This window comes from Manduca sexta, chromosome 27 (genome assembly GCF_014839805.1).
Source record: "Manduca sexta isolate Smith_Timp_Sample1 chromosome 27, JHU_Msex_v1.0, whole genome shotgun sequence".
NCBI lineage: Eukaryota > Metazoa > Arthropoda > Insecta > Lepidoptera > Sphingidae > Manduca > Manduca sexta.
Window position 1 is genome coordinate 12,923,203 of NC_051141.1, and position 18,911 is coordinate 12,942,113.

General features: G+C 34.6%; 1 pseudogene; it reads left to right on the top strand.

Annotated features, from left to right (window-relative positions):
* The window catches only part of LOC119190896, a 19,760-nt pseudogene extending 1,097 nt beyond the window's left edge, over nt 1–18,663 (top strand).
* The last annotated feature ends 248 nt before the right edge of the window (nt 18,664–18,911 follow it).

Here is an 18,911-nt window from a genome sequence, read left to right on the forward strand (position 1 = left end):
GGAAACATATTGCTGCGTATCAACTCAATTTTAATCTATTTTGTTTTTATTCAAAATTAAACTATTTTTCGGATTTTATCGCGGTTTTTATATTATAATTTTCTCCTTTCGAACTTTGCAACCATCGTGGTCACGGGCTGAGGTGATGGTCATCCGAAAAGGCAAAGTTACAATATCTACCTACATTTTATAATTATACAATTTTTATGTATTTTAGCTGTTGGTGGTCCGATCTACGCAGAATGAGCTCACAGTGTCTTGAAACGTCGGGATGGAATCTATAATATACTTTTAAAAATGAATCCCTATTTCCCTTGGTCACGCCATCACACGTGAACGGCTGGACCGATTTCACTATTTTTTTTCTTGTGTTTGTTATTGTCAGAAGAAGGTTCTTATGAAAGAAAAATTCTAAAATTGCGCGGAAAATGAGAAAATTTAAGAAAACTTAATGAAAATATTAATTTTATATAACTGTCAATTGTTTGAAATAACTGTCAGAGATTGACAGCATGCGCGCTGCAAATTCATATTTAAAACATAAAAACCGCAATAAAATCCGTAAAATAGTTTCATTTTAATTGTTTTATTTCTTGATCTTGCTAATAATATAACATTAGTTTGGAACACAGATAGACAATGTTCTATAATTAAATATAGCCTATTTTTATCTCACTCTGGGATTTCTAGAAGAGTAAACAGTCGTACTTTAATCACGGAAAGGTTTGTCACACGGGCGGAGCCTCGTGCAACTCCTAAATACAAATATAATGCTGTGTCATTCGAAATAAAAAGTTTTGTAATGTAACGTCATGGTTCTGTGTGCAATATGCCACAAGCTCTAATGTTTTCATCCTTCATTAAGATGTATAATCATGATGGGGTGTTGCTTTACTTGCTACCCTTGGCCTGTCGGTTGGTAAGCCCCAGCCGTAGCCTAACATGCTGATGATCAGAATATGATCCTACTTCTCATCAGCTTGCGATATTTATCTCCACCATATGTTCAGCAGTGGTCTCCTCCGTATTCTGTTTGATTAATTCCCTGGCGGAATAAAGACAGATTAATTTCCTGAGCAAGCTAACCGACGCGAGGCTCCGGGCAAAGAAAAAAGTCTTAATAGTTTCGTCAGTAAGATCGTAAGAAAAGTTCTCCAAGGCACCGCGTGAGACCCCTGTAATCGCGAGGCCCAGAGCGGATGCCCAGTTCGCCTCCCCATGAGGCCGCCCTGTTCCTGAGAGTCCCTGAGCTTTACCGTTCGGTGTCATAATGTTTGTCGCTGCTAATCCTGGACAACAGGAGTTGCAGTGACTGGTTTAAGGGTGGGAAAAGTTTGTGAGTAGTGCACATACTGTGGCCTATGATGATAATTCAAAATAGTTTTTAGAATTAAATAGTAACATTAAATCACAGAGTACAAACAATTTTCCTATCATTTGCATTGCATGGGCCTTAATTTAGGTCTTGGCGTTTCCCAAACAGCATATACTTAGGACCTACTAATAAATGCACCTACGAATCAAACTCAAGATTTAACGGTCCGCGACCTATAAGCCACCACTATACCATTGGTTTTATTTCTAAAATGCTATTCGGACATGCCCAATTAGTTATACTCAGCAATCGCCATTGTTCAAACGGTTTAAAAGTTCATTCATTCGTGAAAGAAACATATACCAACAAACATATTGTTTAACATGCTATAATTTTTTCTTTTTCATTGCTTTGAATGACTAGACGAGCTTGCCGTTCACCTTGTGGTAAGCGATACGACCGGCCAAAAATAGTCGAAACACCATCTAACACCTTGAATTACAAAGTATTGTTTGGTATTCCACTGCGCCCGCCATCCTGAGACATGAGATGTTAAGTCTTATTATGTCCAGTAGTTACACTGGTTACAATGTTCTCAAACCTGAACAAAACAAGGACTAAATACTGCTGCTAAACTAAACGCTGCTGGTTGGCGATAGAAATAGACATTGCGGTGGTACCTACCCAGGCGGACTCTCCTATGAGAGACTTACCACCAGTAGGTAATAAGTATCTTTTTCTTTTATCTTTTTAGACATGAATGAAGTTGCGTGCAAACCACTCGTGTGGTAAACGACATGACCGCCATTAACAGGTGCAACACCATGTGAAATTCGAATTACAAAATACACCAACTTTCGCATTTTTAATATTAGTAAGATTAAGGTAGAAAGGTTGCGGCTGAGTGCACACCGGCCGACGCCAGGACGCTGACCTAACCAACACTGCTGTACTACTATGTGAACCTGAAGAATTTGTAAGTTTTCAATAATACTCTAATCTCGAGAGCTACTTGTATCATTCTGATAATTAAGTTTTTGTTATTTATAATGTATCTGTAGTTAAATAAATTGTTAATTGTTCATTATTATTAATATTATGTGTACAGTTTTAAGCCCCATAAAAATATGTTACTCGCTGAGTGCTGTGGCCAATGTTATGTAAGCCGTACTTGTACATATCAGTGACTATAATTATTGTTTAATACTAGTGTAACTATGTGTAATTGTTATTATATGTACAATGTGGCAGTGCTAATAAATAAATAATTCTTCCACTAACATAGAGCTACTTTTTCTAGGGTTCTAAACTACTTTTATCTCGTAAAAGAACTTTAACGCGTCTGCAATAGCGAGCAAAAGCATTGTATACATTTAATATAAGCATAGTTTTTCTTGCTTACTTCTGATAAATAAAGATAAGTTGTTCGTATTGTGTCATTCTACTATTGTATTGGCTGTGGATTTTTTATAAATAAAAAAATATCACTTAACATACTAATACACATAACGCATAATCGTTATAAACGTAAAAAACATGTAACATTGATTCGGTTCCTTACCATAGAGGTACTAGTTACATCTGCCTACCCTTCTCTGACGCAAGCGTGACTTTCCTTCCGCCGTCTCACGCTCCACAAGAGGCGTCGTTAATAATATAACTTACTCATATTAAGTATGTTTACATAAACGTTTTGTGCCGTACAGTTATGTTTGAGTAACTCTTTAATTGGAGTGCTTAACTTTGCCGTAGTGAAATGCATAACGGTACGTTAAGTATTAGCAAAATACAGCGGGCTTACCGCGGATCTAGGCTTTTGGGCTATAGCTTTGGTATAATCGTTCATGTATTCATCTCTCCCAGGCCACTGGGCCAAGATTGGTAATCCGTTAGGAGGTTGCCCATAGCATGGTCATTTAATTTCAAAGGTTGCGAGCGCTTCGTTCGCTCAAAAGTCCGATATTCTTTTGTAAGCCGATCCTAGGCTAACAAATGTAGACATGTCAAAAAAAAATTAGCCTAGTGCCCCGTCGCTTGCTAGGGCCCTCATAAAAGGAAGTAGACGATATATAATGTCTATGTCTTATTATATAAATAATGACTACCCTCTTTTTCCTCCTATACTTACGTTCTTATCGAAAATCGTTACTTAAAAAAATAACAATTATTTGATTAATAAGCAGGCCCACAACGAGAATTGGCACAGGGCTTTCCCGGCTCTTGGTCGGCCCTGTAATGGGTTATGATTTTTTTCACTTTATAAAATAAAACCAAACATAACAATATTGAAAGGATTACCTATTATCACTACCAAGAAATAGTAGAGGAGGGTGTACACAGCAGTGGGACAATATATAATACAGGGTTAATTTTATTATTATAATTTAATATACGAGTTGCTAGATGACGAGTTATCCTACTGAATCATTTCTCTGTGTAGAGCTGCGCGGCTGTCGTCAGAGCGGTACGACGTGTGATATTTGACCCCGCCATAGAGTGGGTTCACGGTACACCACAATTTGAATACTATAATAAATTAGATTTATTCATATATTGCCTAAACAATTGTTTGTACTCAAAGAGTCGTTTCATACGAACATGGGTCAACGAAAAGGGAAATTAAAACGTATTAATGTTCATTCATGAATAAAATATTCAAATCATAAATTAAATTCTCTTTCGACGAAAATGCATAACTGTTTATTAGCAATATATTATCAATTGACAATTTTAATTATGCGTTCTTTTTTATGTTTCTTTATTTTTACCCAGAAGCATAATTCTGGGCAAAGGTGTTTTAAATCATACAGCTAAAAACCTTATGTATTTTAATAAAAAAAATATATGCGTGCTACTAGTAATTTCAGACAATTTCCAATTCGGTCCAAGCTAGACCGGGGCTCAGTTTTATACCAATTAACGAATTCTTTAGCATGCAGTGAAGTTAGTGGCGGGCTCGCCGGCCGGGGCACGTGGGCTGGCTAACGGTCGGCCTGCATGAGACCGGTCCGCGCAACTCGTGTTCCGTAATGGAATTTTTGAATTTGATTTTACTGAGTTACAGCCATTACGTAACTTTATGGTTATTTCTGAAGGGTTTAATAGATATTGTATTGCAAATGGCGGATCGTTAAGAAAACTTATTGATTGATACCTATTACACTTAATGAGTAGTCGATCGTTACAGTACTAAATGCGTAAATAGGTTTAAAACCGCGGGTTTGAGTTCGATTCCCGGTCAGGCAATCAGCATAGTATTTATATTCCTGACAAACCCGCTTAGTATTAGTGGATCTATTATAAAACCCTAGCAAGATTAAAATATTTATCCAATATGGCGATGTGCTCACTCTTATCACATCTTTGATCGCATAATACAAGATCGACGAAGTTTGAATAGCACAATGCCTTTGCTTTATTCTACGGGGATGACGGGACGAACATAATTATGTTATTATTCTGATTTCTGACATGGTTGAAGCTATTATTTTATCACCTTATAACATACCATAAAGAAAAGGCATAAAGTATGAATTGGGTGGTTTAGGACTTACATACCAGGAACTTGTTGGTACAATTTGCATGTAAAATTGTGTTGTAAAAGTACAGTAGAGATAATATAAAGTTATAAAAAATAAATTGAAATTTTCAAGCCGCAGAATTTTCTTTAATATTTTAATTAATAATAATATAAATTATTTTGCTCATTATAAAGGGAGTTTTAGAGTTACAATAAACTGAATCTTAAACTAAATTCTGCCTTTGTGACAGACTGGTGCCTGCAGCCTGGTGTAGGTTTTAAACAAAACCTCTGTTTCAGATCACCAGGCTTAGGGTAATTTTATTATTTTTCATAACAAATAATATATTATATTTACAATGAAACTGTCAATGGCATGCCAGCTAAAAAGAATACAGAAGACACACAAATATTTATTAAAAATCAAAATGTCATGAATGAAAGTGTCTCGAATTCCTAGATATAGCAACTTTGATAACACAAATATGTAGTAAATAGTTGATAAGATACGATCTATCGAGCGCATAATAATAAATAGGTGAACTATAATTAAATATCCCTACATCCGTGTGGTCACTATTTTAAAGTAATAAATGTTTTTATAAGTTCAACACGTAACAATTGTCGACTAATAATACTTATGCTCATTGTTTTAAAGACAATACATTCCCAACAATGTTTTGGGATAGTACCTTTACGTCTGACTAACTAATTCTCCAATTCATTGGGACTGCTTTGTATTCATAGCACCCTACAGTTATATTTATTATGGCGAGGATTAGTTTTCTGGGCTTAGTGAAGTTTCGGGGTATTTATTATTACAAAACAAGTCGTGAAATGTTATTGCTTTATTGTTGCACGTACCTGACCTTAAATAAAAACTGAGTATGACTGTAAGAGCATTTTTGTTTTACTTGCAGGGCCTTAACTCGTCGAATGATGCAACATCGGCACTTAAACCCTTAGAAATAGTCGCACCCCGTATTGATACTTACCGGTTCTCGATGGCTAATCTGGAAGAGATTCGGGATGCTGATTTGGACGCAATTCTGGGAGAACTTTGCGCCCTGGACTCCGAATACGATGAAGAAATATCTAGAGTGTCAACAAGTAAGCGAAATTTTACTAATACAGCCCCTTTAAGTCATTTTGCATAGTATAGAATTGGTATCGACTGGCGCGAGTTAATCATTTCTCGTCAATTGATACTGAATGCTACGTTTTACCGTCAGAGACTGTGGATTTACTGCTGTGTTCGTATAAAAAATATTATCTTTAAACCTGTGCCTGACCAAAATTGTATATTTCTAGGCTTTACATCAAACATTAAGGAAAAAGAGGGTCCAGGCGAAGGACGACCGTCAAGACAAGAAAAGAATGCAGTGACGGCGTTTCATCCATCACACGGACTGACTCTCCCGACAATGACTCCGCATTTAGCGACACGGTGGGATACATGTTCATTTATATATTTTCAAGGGAAGAATGTTCTAAAACTATAAACTTTACTTATCATATATTTCTACTAAAATCGGATCAAATGAAAAGATGAACACAGATATAACCCTAAATAAAATGCTCAATACAAACTATTAAAATGTACTATTGCTGTTAACTAACATTTAAGGAATTGATATCAGTTGTAGTTAAAGAGATGTGGTGTGATGAAACATCATAATGTTCAGAATGATTATCAGGATTTGTAACTTTTGGATTTATATAAGTATTTTATATAATATTCATTATCTATTTTAGGTATCCATGCTTTCAAGTGAATCGTCCGCATCGAGCAGTACAAGTTCAAAATGCAAAGCTTTAAAACTAAGTTTACATCAAAATCAAAAGGTAATATTATATTTTCAGATACAATGTTGCATGTTCTTAATTATATGTTTATTTTAATTACATAAGTAAATCAATTCATTTTAATCAACTTTACAGGATGCGAGTTTCCAACAGAAGGCGGACAAAATAAAATTAGCCTTAGAACGAATGCGCGAGGCGAATGTCAAAAAATTATTTATTAAAGCCTTTTCTATGGATGGGTCTTCCAAAAGCTTGTTGGTAGACGAAAAAATGACGTGTGGATACGTTACGAGGCTTCTAGCCGACAAAAACCACGTCACCATGGAACCAAAATGGGCTATTGTTGAACATTTGCCTGATCTACACATGGGTAAGTGTTTAAGTTAAGTATAATTGCTTCGAACGCCTATTACAACAATTAAAATATTATTTAAAAGTTATAAACTATACGTAATCATACATAACTTAATAACTTTCACCTATGCCTGAAACAATCGAGTCTTATCGATTTAATAATTTACAGAGCGGGTATACGAAGATCACGAAATGCTTGTTGATAATTTAATGTTATGGACGCGAGAGTCAAAAAACAAAATCTTATTTGCCGAGAGACCGGATAAAATCTCTCTTCCAAACACCGGAAAAATTCCTACTGACCGAAGATGACAGAGGTAAATCAAAGTTGTCTACTTAATTTTAATGATTCGATTTGTAATTTGGTATAATGTGGATTGGATGTTTGTAAATATTTCAAATTCACAGGGTGGTCCAGTGAACAAGACGAACATTCAAGACAAGTGATCATTGAGGAATTTTTCGGTCAAAGCAACGACTCCACGAACGCAGCACCATCTGTGTCGGGCACCAGGTTCCCCATGGAAGGACCACTATATCAAAGAATGATGCCAAAAAAGGATGGAAGAAAATTTATTGTGTTCTGCGTCCGTCTGGTTAGTAACATAAATTTAGCTACGCGATGTGTGGCCACATTATTCTAGTTTTATATTAGCTAAGCGAAATAGCTAAGGCGAATTTTATCAGTTTTTAAATGTTATATCAGCTTTAAAATCTTAATCACTTTGTCACTTAAATAGGACTATACTACTCACCCAAAGACAAGGTGAAAACATTGAAGGAACTCGTCTGCCTGGCGACGTTCGACACGAATGAAGTGTACATAGGTTTGAATTGGAAGAAAAAGTACAAGCTCACCAACTGACTATTGCTTTGCGATAAAGCATCCGAGGCTGCAGCAACCAAAGAGTGTAAAATTCATTAAGTTCCTTTGCGCTGATGATCAGCGCACGCTTGAGAGATGGGTCACCGCAATGCGAATAGCAAAGGTAATTTTTATTCTTAGATTGCATCTTTAATAAAACGCAATAATTCTTCCAATTATTGAATCTATCTAGATTCGTGATTGTATAGATTAAGAATGGCATCTTAATACAACTGCATTATTGAAAGAAGAATAACATATAGTTAAATGTAGATGACTGGCGGTAAATTTACATTTCTTGAAATATTTTTTCAGTAGTTTCCACCTAGTTTAATATCTTCCTCCACCAAAAAATAATATGTTGTTTTTTGTGTTTGTATTCAGAGTAATTTTAATTAATAATATTGACCTTTGATCTTTATAGCTAGATGTGTAGTTTACAAAGTGCCCCATAACTTCCCTTGTATTTGGTGGCATGTGAGAATTTAGGTCATTAAAATATGATAAATTCTAAGTTTCCCTTTCCTGATAGTTGCCGCCTCCTTGCGGCGGCATATGACCTCCTTGAAGTGATGTAACGAATTTCCGCATTTGTGAATATTCCCATGTTTTGGAGTAAGATAGGGTGACCGAAGTAAGCTCGGTTTCTAATAAGCGTTATCATGTATGGTATTTTTTTGTGTTGTGCATAAACATCCTACGATTTATTGTTAGTTATTTTATTATTAAATTGTACAATATGTTGAAACTTAATCACTGGTTTTTCTTTACATTTCTTCATGAAACGAAGATTTTAAAATTAGAGAAGCTTTCAAGGGTTCCCTTTCTTTACTTGTATTTCTAGCAGATGATGCAATTATTTTTACAGATTACTTAAGTATAATATTTTTAATCAATCTGTAATTGCTTTGTTTACTTTGTATATTATATATTGTGTCCTGTTTGAACCGTGGTCGAAAATCATGATTAAAATAATGTGTTTGCGGCCATATTATATACTTGACCGTAGCCACAATCAGAAGTCTATATTCGAATGTACATAATATTTGCAAACAATGGCATTCTATATTATAATATTTTGCATTCGCCAGTTTGTACCAACGTTACTGGTTACATCACTTCCTTACTATACATCACTATAAAATCCTACTGAAACGTTTATTTACATTAAACGTTTATTTAATTAATAAAAAGGTTTTGCTTTTTCCCATTTGTGCAGTCACGCAGTTTTTTTTAAAGTAGGATACGTGTTAAATTTTACTGTAATTGACATTGCTTATAACTTAATCGGAGAGACAACAAAACATATAGTCTATTTTAACACACTATTATATTACAGCATGGACGGCAACTATTAGAAAATTACCGAAGTCTCGTAGAAGAATTAACTCAAGAAGATTTAGACCATCTTGCTCACGCTCGATCTTGCTCAGTGAGTACTTAGTGTTTATGTTGTGCAAACAATTTGCCATTTTAGTTTTATTTGTTCTTTTATTCAAACAAAATCGATAACGATGCAATGATTGCTGATAATCATCTCATTTAATGTTTTCAATTAGTATTAAATTAATCACCATTTTATCTCTTTCTTCCTCACGTAAGTATTATTTAGTCACAGAGAAAACAATGATTAAGGTAATTACTAATTAGCATGTTCATCGTTAAGGCATTGGTAAACGTACGTTCATCATGTCGCATGTAATTTATGAGACGGTTATTTGTATTATTATGCACTGTTCTTGCGATCATAATCATCGAGCCAGGATAAAAATCTGCACGCGAATGTGTGCCTTATACTAATATTTTTAATATACAATTTGCAATGTACAGATAACGTCAATTCCGGCGAAAACGAACGGTGGTGCCGTGGTCGGCATCAACAGTCCGGCACAATCTACGTCCAGTAACGTCAGTGTGGCTAACTCAGATATCAGCAGTGGCAGGTAGGATATTAAATTGTTATTACAGTGCAAAGCGTTTCATTAATAATAATGCCAAGTAATTATATGTCCAATTAATTGTTGTATAATTAGGCCAAGCGTTTTGTTGTGATGTATGTTATGCGAACGTCGATACCCTTTTGTATGTTTTATAGAGTAAGGCCCGCGCAGGCGCTATAAACTTCACGAAAACTGTTATTAACAACTGCTTTATTATACTATTAGTTTTTGGTTTTGTGACTTTAATAGTGTTAAGCAAATTCTGCAGCCGTCAGTTTGAATGTAGTTTTTCTTAAGTTTAGAGCGTCTACGAGACGCCTAATGATGTTTAGGTAGCAAGTCTGACTGCATACTGACTGTATAAAACGAATTTTGTACCAACAACAGACATTCACGGCATCGTCATCCAGCTCCAGTGGTTGCCTGTCGGACGGCGGTACCGCCTCGGAAAGCGCATTCGACTGTGAATTTCCTATGGGTAATTTTTTTATAATGTTTAAGTAAATTACAGTACTCGCCAGTAAATATTACACTTTAAACAATAGTGAAAATATAGTATATTAGCGAAAATTTTACACAGCGTCTCTTTCTGTGTTGTACTGTCGAGTACTGTATGCACCATTTTAAGAATTACTGACCTGTGATGATTAACATAAAGTATTAATAGATTTTTTTTCACTTTTTATAAAGGGTACTTATAGGATGTGACCCATTGATCGTACTATTATCAAATTCCAGGAACAATAAAACGCAAGCCATCAATGAAGCCAAACATACCTCTAACCTGGATGACGCGCCAACTCAAGGAAATGGTGGAGAAAGGAGACGAGTGTGGCGTGGAAGACGAGGGAGGAGGCGACTCACCCTCACACGGAGGACCAGGCCCACGCGTACAGACGATTCTACGCTCAAGCGACACCACGCACTAGGTAAGTCCGATATTTTAGGCGTTAGGTTTGACCTTCGATTGGTGTTTTATCCGAGATTATCCGCCATTTACAACTAAATAATCCCAATTGCTTTTTTCAATCTATCTCAAAAATGGACCAATCAAAACAAAGCTTTTTTGACTCATTTTTTTACAAATGACTTATTTTGATTGGGATCGTTTATTAAAAACGGCTGTACAAAGAGTTATCTATGGAGGGGATATTATCCGAGTGAATTATTAATTAAAAAAAATTACATACACGTGTGTCTTCATTTTGAATTTTTGTATTGTTAATGCATACCTCTTTGGTACGTTCAGAAAGTCCTAGGATTTTGTTGTCATTGCTGGCTCAAAAAACAAACAAAAAACCTAGTCTAATTCAGTTTTATTAATAATTTAGATTTAATTACGTTGCCCTGTAATTTCAGCTTATGTTCAATTTCCAACCCTCTCTCATCACTTATTCATTATTCACCCTAACATTTTCGCACTGAATTAAATTTGGCATTGGCATGGAGTGGGTGCAAATGGTTACAACCTCTCGCAACTGATTATTCACAACTGTTGCAGTAATATTGTGCTCCAGTTGTTCGTCTTAAAGAATCTATTGTTTACCTAGCAATTTATAACTAATAAAAAAATGGCAAACATAAACAGTAAATATTAAATTCTTCATCTTACTTTTTCCTTACAGACACATCGGAGAGCGCAGTGTACAGTACCACAACGAACACCCACCTAGGCACCGTCAGCCCAGTCTGTCACGAGGCTGCGTCACCCACATACGGCCATTACGAAACCATCTGCCAAGACAGATCCTACAGGAACAGTGTCGATAACAGCTCATCTATTTACGGATACTCAACGATATACTGACAAAAGTGCAGAGACCACACACCACACCATCGATGTTCACGCTGGGCGAGTTCAAGACATAGTCAGTCAGTTGACAGCGCAACAAATAGAGCAGGCGTCTCGTGCCGGCCAGTCAAGACTATCAACGCGGAGTATGGAGTCGAGCCGTTCATTCCCACGACAACCCTCATTAGACAGTGTCAACTCAGAAGCATCGAGAACATCATCGCTTCAGTCAGATAAAAGTATATACGGACAACAAAATGCTGCCTACGGTGCTTGTCTAGTGGAACTGCAAGCAAAGAAGAGTTAGTAACGGTAGTCCTTCCATTCAAAAGATTACTGCCGAACCCGCTAAAGAACGTACCGGCTCTATAAAAAGTAAATTTTGCAGATGATTTGCCAACCTCCTCGGATAAGAAAAACAAAAGATCTCATTCAATTTTAAAAGAGCCAACGCCAATTTCACCACGTAAGCCTTTGCCGCCAAAACGCAACGAAAGCACTCGTCTGTCATCACCAAAAAAGTTGGCCGATTCTAACAGTAATCCACCCAAAGAATTTCTTAAAGACTTGCAAAGGGTTATGCGTAAAAAATGGCAAGTAGCCCAAAAGTGTAAATTGGAACCGGCAACGACGCCCCATGAAGTTCTCGGATTTAGAGAGTACCCCTTGTCGGACGACTACAAAGAAACCAGCGTGTCGATGTGGGTGCAGGAGCATTATGGCACAGGCGTAGAAGATCCGTTTTACGAGAACGTGTACGGAGGTGAACAGCCACCTCGCCGTGAGGAGCCGAAGCCTATCAAAAAGAGGCCGCCGCCAGCCCCGCCGCGACGCAGCGAGTCCACGCACCTCTCTACACATACGCACGCGTCTGCTGTGCAGCCGACGGTTTGAATCCAACTTGCATGCATTTCTTGTCCAAGTCGCCTCAACTTCTTGATAGTGCTACGGCAAGGCCGTGCGTGAAGTTAACGGAACCAACACAAAGACATATGATGCTTCATTTTAAGCCAAACTTGTGTATAAATACTATCTGCTAAATGTGAATAAACAGTAGCGAATTAATGTAGGTAAGTATTTTATAATTATACTTTAGCTTTTACCAGTAAAAAAATCTATTTGTATGCTCTTCGGAGTTTTAACAAAGATTCCAACTAGCAAAGATTAGAGCATTACTTGGGAAACGCTAAAATAATGTGACGAATCTGTGTGTTGACATTGTCGTTATTGAAACTTAGTGTAATAAAATGTATGGTAATCTGTTTGTTACGGAGGTGCTATTTTAAAGAGGTATACTAAGGTGCGTAGACTGGGTTTTCGCACGTCCGCTTGTAACAGTACATACTTACACAACTCCGAAATGTTTACTATACTTGTGAGCACAAATAAGGTTATTTTTAAGAAAATATAAACAGCTACCTTTAATTTTATTCTGATTCCTGTCCAAATTTAGTGCGTTTATTTAGATATAAACAGTCTTCTATAGTTGTTACAAGTGAACAAAGCGAAAATTATTTATTGCATGCATGTGTTGGAGTTTTGTCAATTTTATATTATGTTCCTAGTGCAGTTTTACACGGCCACTTATCCATTGTCTGTGTCAAGTCAAATCAAGCCATGTGCACCCACCGCTGGGCCTTTTCTTGATCACGCCACTTTTTCCGGTCCGGTTTATTCGCGATGTCATCTTACCCAATGGTAAGTCTGGTCCAATTGCCGAAATCCCGCCTATACACGTTATTTATGCAATTTAATATAAATATTGACGTATATCACTCCGATCATTATATATTCATATATACAAACACTGAACAATGTCCTTTATTAAGAGAAACAAGTGCTTTTAATAATTAATGAAAATCTGCTTTGTAAAGACCACCGATGTATAAAACAGTTTAATATTAATCGAAGTTTTCTTGGAACTGAGATGGCTATGCACTTGTATACTCATATAATGTTAGGTATAAAGCCTGACTTTCAGTTGCCATCTTCTACGTTAAATGAAAAAGTGTGATATTGCCGCAATAACTACGCAATATTACAATAATTACCAACCACGTATTATGTTTTTATTTTGTTAGTTTTTTATGAATAAGTCACGGCGATTTAACCGATATGAAGACTTACAATATTTTGAATTTGGAAAAGGGACAAATTGAAAAATACAGAACTCCAACGTGTTTGATCTCAGTGTACCCGCAGTAAGTGTTATATTTATGTTTGGGCTGTGATACTATCGCGTCTGGTTTGTTTTCGATGACCTAGCTGAGGATACGAGAATGATTATCAAATAATTTAGATGGACCTTAACAAAATGTATTGTTTCTACACAAATAGATAATTTTTGCACGTACAATCAACCACAAAAGTAGCTAACCAGATTCAAAACTTCAACTCCCCTGGACACGTTCAGTTGAAGTGAATTATTTTTGTGTGTGCAGTAAAAAAAATCCCCTATTATTTTTATTGTGAAGAAAACTTTTTTTTTGCTAAGAAGTTAAAGTGTAGGCAATTTAGAGTATTGAATTAGTTCAGCTACTGATGTGGGTATATTACACTGCATTTATTACTAGGAGGTATATGCCATTTCACAACCAATTAATGGACTATTTAGTGAAAGTCATTATTTTCATAGAAAGGAGACGGGGACTTTTGGCCTAGAATGTTATACGATGAGTTGAAAAAGAGGGTGTAATATTAACATCATTTTCAATCTGGAAAACCAGAAATATAAAAAATAAGTAATGTATTGATTCAATAATATATTGTTTGTAAGTGATGATTTATATAAAAGTACTTAATATTAAAAATTATTTAAATTTACATATTCTTATCCTAACCTATTGATTTATTCGATAAAAATTATGTAAATTAATTATGATTTGCATACGTATACGTAAAGCATCGATCGCTTTTCATTAATATGGAGTTGAAGACACGCTAGAGTATATATATTACTCTCAAATTGCTAAAATAAGCCGACTTTTAGTATTTGGTTGATGGAAAAGTGACTTTTAATAATTGATACCAATATTTTCTTTTTACATCCATGCCCTACATTGTAAGAAAAAGTATAAGTCTCCTTCGTGCCTTATCATTGTCATTTTAGAGTAGAATATACTGTACACTAAAATATCGTCACGAGTTTTAAGTGTTCATTATTCGAAATATTTATTTTTAATAAAACTAATGTTTAGAGTGTTTCAGTTAGCCATTTATATGAGCTAGGATGAACTGGTCAGGAACCAGAGGTGGTCAACAAACCGGCATCACCTTGATTATGTACTTGTTATAATTGTTGCACTGCTACATTATTTCTCAGGTCACAAGGATGCTTTTAGTATGATTTATGTTAGGTAAGTCGTTGGTTAGGTAAAATACATTAATTAACTAGTTTTTTACGAGTCGGGGACAAAAATAATGAACTGAATTAGTTCCTTCCAGAGTAAATGTAATTAGACGTTATATACATATATGTATATACCTATTTACAAAATGTTATTTTACTTAAGGTTCGGTTTAGAAATACCTGGATTATAATATAATAACTATAAATCTCAAGTTTTATTTTATTAATATTTTGTTTTAATATTTATCTTTGCTCTACCGGATTAGGTATTATTAATGGTCGTTCATTGATCGAAATTCGACTGCCGCATTTAATATATTTGTAAAACATATTATAGATATATTATGTACTTTATTTATCTGCACTTCTATATATGAACATGAATTATGCCAAATCTGACTACTCCGTGCGCGCAATGTGCTTAAATAGAGGTACAAAGGGTTTTCACCACCTTCAATAAGGTCACTTCTAAATTATTTGATTCCAATCGTGTGCATGTGTTTTATATTCTATTTTATTTTTTTATATCAAACATGACTTCGACTAAAAGGGCTTCATTTCACAACTTCTGAGTAAATGTTACGCGTCATATAACTGTATAAACCAACTAAATACAAAAGGCACATTCTAATCTATGCTCCCAAATAAATGGTAAGAAATGAGTACTATCTATTTTAGCTATGATATATGGTACGATAACTGTTAAATAAAATTTACTTGAAACTTGTGAAATAGGCCCTAATAGTAATTGATACTAGAGTAGCTAATTAGCAATGATTAAGCTTCAAATACCTGACTAGATTTAATATTTTAACAGTAACCTAACTTACATAATATCCGCGAATTTTTAAATAATTAATATTTTCTTTATATATAAGTAAGAAGTGGGGTTTTGTAGAGAAGATAGTGTAAAACTGCCAGCTACGCACATGCACATTGTGTGTAATTAGAATTACGAGGCCTTATTAATTTTAATATTGATAGACTATATTTCATGAATACCTATAGAAGTGTAGTTAGAAACAAAATTGTTTCCAGGTATTTCTTGCGATTTCTATATTGTTTATGGTATAAAATGTTAAATGTTTACTGTAATGAGTAATTACTGTGTGCACACATACAACACTGGTAGGTGTTTACTAATAAAGCACTAATTCATACAATTCTCATTTGTCTTGCTGGCAAAAGTTTTACCCTATCTTTACTCGCATACCTATCATAACGAAGGCATTACTTATAAAGAATATACTCTTTAAGTCCATTCCTTATCACTTTTAAAACACATTTTAGTAATTTAGTAATATAATTTTACGCAAACGATAATTAAATATTGTTATGATTAAACCCATTAGCTGTAATGAAATGTACGCAAGTAGAAAACACACGTTTCATCAGAAAAGATCGCTTAAGTCCCTATTGTGGAAAAGTGTATTTAAAATCCATCCTGTAATTATCATATTCTAAAGACTGATCGTAATAAATAAATAAACAGATCGATTTTGACAATAAACTTACGTCCGATGCTGATCGTGTTTTCTACTTAAAAATAATATTACACTGTTTGTATCGAATTGACGATAACGTTAGCGTGTAGTGGTAATATTTGGCTCCATTGATAAGTAAAGTAAACCGGTCCAATCTAAAATACAGTTTTGATATGTGAAAAAAATAAAATGTAGGTTATTTTTATATTTGTGCCACTGATAAAAATGTGTGTGAACGATAATTTGAGACCACAATAATAATACCTGATTTGAAACTCAGCAAGTGCCGCAGCAATGGCTGCACCCAGCTGTAACTACAAAATGAAAGTTGATATTATGCAATTATTGTTATTCCACATTGTTTCTTCAAATACTTGTCAAATGATATTTGTAAATCGTTTATGTCAAAAGTGAGTTGTTTATATATTCGTGTATAAAACATCAACTGATACTGTTATTTACTAAAATATATACCAATACAAGGTACGGGAAATAAAAATACTGAATAAAACAGTTTAACTCAATGTAGGCAATACAAAACATTCTAAATAAATAAATAGCTAATGTGAACTAAGAGATTGTAATTAATATTATTAGGTATAATATTGCAGCGTAATTCTTTTAAAATATTTTAGCAAATTACACATGCATTTTGTACGTTGCTTCGTTGTGCCGTGAGTCTCAGTGGGACCTTAAAACGTAGATTACAAAATGTATAATGTTAGTAAAAATGTGCATATCCATATCCAGCACTAAGGTCCTGATTTATAAAGCTAATTTTGATTTAGTCTAATAGTAAGTCTGATTCGAAAACTGTTAGAAATCTTTTGTCTCATGCAGTTCTCTTCGACAAGAGATAATGTTGATGTTTAAAACACTACGAAACAATTTCCTGACAAAGAACTGCGTGAAACAAAACACTATTCTTAACTGGTTTTGTTAAATCAAAAGGCTTAGACTAGAAGATAAAAAAAATACTAGACTAATTAATTTGAACTTTGCTTTATAGATCTTAACCATGAATTCTGATATTGCTTTTAGTACGAATTATTTAAAAACAACCACACCAGCATTTGTGAGGCATCATTTACATATATTGTCAGCCATCGAATATAAGCATATGACTAACTTTTGATTACAATGGGTGGCTAAGAGTGTATATATGCTAATGATTTGTGACCGTCTTTCAAATGAAGTGATTGGTCTAGGTGAGTGCCAGACGCGAGCCCGAAGTGTGGTTGCTGTGTTCGTTGAGCGAAATTGTGTAAATTGTTATTCCCTTAGTGTGCATCTGTGTACAAGCACCTGTTTGAATCACCTCGCTGAAAATACGCTCGCATATCATTAGTGTAATTAGACCATAAATGGTTTATTTATTTACAACTCATGAACACATTCCCAATAATAACCAAAAATATCCAGTAGAGCACGATGCTGGGATTCCACATTTGGCAATATGATGTTCCGTGTAAATGATGCCCAAAATATTATGTAGAAAAATAGTTTTTTATGACCTTGCCAAATATAACTTGGTACACGGTATTTGTAACGAAATATAATAGTAATATTTAATATATGTATGGAGTTAAATTCACATTTTATTTAAAAACACGCTTTAGTAAAAATCGAGTACTAAGCCATCGTTTACTGTTTTCGTCATGAACCTTGTGATTATTAGATAAGTATAGGTTGTATTTCATATATATGACATAATATACTCTAATCTGAATATTATACTTTATACTTTTTGGACACCATTATATGTTCCGAATGGTCTGAACAATATATTCTTTGGTTTTCGAGTCCTTTATAACAACCAAATGCGGCTAAACTAATCTTATAATAGTAGAACGAGGCACTTTTTCAATGTAAATCTCTCATAGGTCCGGAGTCTCATTTACTGATATTTACAAATAATAAAAGCAATAGAAAGGAACTATCGTTTAGATGTCTAGCAACGGTCCAGAATGTATAGAGACCTGTAATGTTAGGGAGCTATAATGTTAGTCACGTGGGCCGTAGCTGATTTATCATAGTAGCTAGATTGTTAAATTATACGTAGATACGGGTTGTATTATGATCGGTTCGTCAATCGTCCCCTTTGTACGCAATTGAGAAATATAGTGTAGCGCATTTATTAGTATTCATAATTAATTAATGTTTAAATTGTACAGATCATCTATATAATTGTAATATTAATTCTTTGTATATTTTTTCAAATATAACGGAATTCCATAATGTGTTAGTTTTATTTAAATATCGATTTCCATGTCCTTTTCTATTGGTGTTATTGACGAATGTTGTCTATGCAAGAAAAGCGTGTGTAAAGCCAGGTAAAGATTTAAAAAACGCTTACCAAAATGTTTAACCTGTAATCTATATCATATATTAGCTTTTGCTAAAAAAGTTAGTATTGGTGTAAATATAGATTTCAATTACAAATTAAAAGTCGCATAATTTATGCTTATGACTTCATGAATTTAAGT